The sequence below is a fragment of the Thalassophryne amazonica genome, chromosome 7 (genome assembly GCF_902500255.1).
Source record: "Thalassophryne amazonica chromosome 7, fThaAma1.1, whole genome shotgun sequence".
Taxonomy (NCBI): Eukaryota; Metazoa; Chordata; class Actinopteri; order Batrachoidiformes; family Batrachoididae; genus Thalassophryne; species Thalassophryne amazonica.
In genome coordinates this window covers 93,097,264-93,098,060 of record NC_047109.1, presented here as the reverse complement: position 1 = coordinate 93,098,060, position 797 = coordinate 93,097,264, and the positions used below count along the sequence as shown (strand labels likewise).

Genomic DNA, 797 nt, shown 5'->3' with positions numbered 1-797 from the left:
ATTATCAAACTCTTAAAAGAGGGTAAATCATCACGCAATGTTGCAAAAGATGTTGGTTGTTCAGTCAGTTGTGTCTAAACTCTGGACCAAATACAAACAACATGGGAAGGTTGTTAAAGGCAAACATACTGGTCAACCAAGGAAGACATCAAAGCGTCAAGACAGAAAACTTAAAGCAATATGTCTCAAAAATTGAAAATGCACAACAAAACAAATGAGGAACGAATGGGAGGAAACTGGAGTCAACGTCTGTGACCGAACTGTAAGAAACCGCCTAAAGGAAATGGGATTTACATACAGAAAAGCTAAATGAAAGCCATCATTAACGCCTAAACAGAAAAAAACCAGGTTACAATGGGCTAAGGAAAAGTAATCGTGGACTGTGGATGACTGGATGAAAGTCATATTCAGTGATGAATCTCGAATCTGCATTGGGCAAGGTGATGATGCTGGAACTTTTGTTTGGTGCGGTTCCAATGAGATTTATAAAGATGACTGCCTGAAGAGAACATGTAAATTTCCACAGTCATTGATGATATGGGGCTGCATGTCAGGTAAAGGCACTGGGGAGATGGCTGTCATTACATCATCAATAAATGCACACGTTTACATTGATATTTTGGACACTTTTCTTATCCCATCAATTGAAAGGATGTTTGGGGATGATGAAATAATTTTTCAAGATGATAATGTATCTTGCCATAGAGCAAAAACTGTGAAAACATTCCTTGCAAAAAGACACATAGGGTCAATGTCATGGCCTGCAAATAGTCCGGATCTTAATCCAATTGAAAATC

General features: G+C 38.3%; 1 protein-coding gene across 1 annotated transcript in view; it reads left to right on the top strand.

Annotated features, from left to right (window-relative positions):
- The window catches only part of kmt2bb (lysine (K)-specific methyltransferase 2Bb), a 40,888-nt gene that overhangs the window by 22,737 nt on the left and 17,354 nt on the right, over window positions 1–797 (top strand).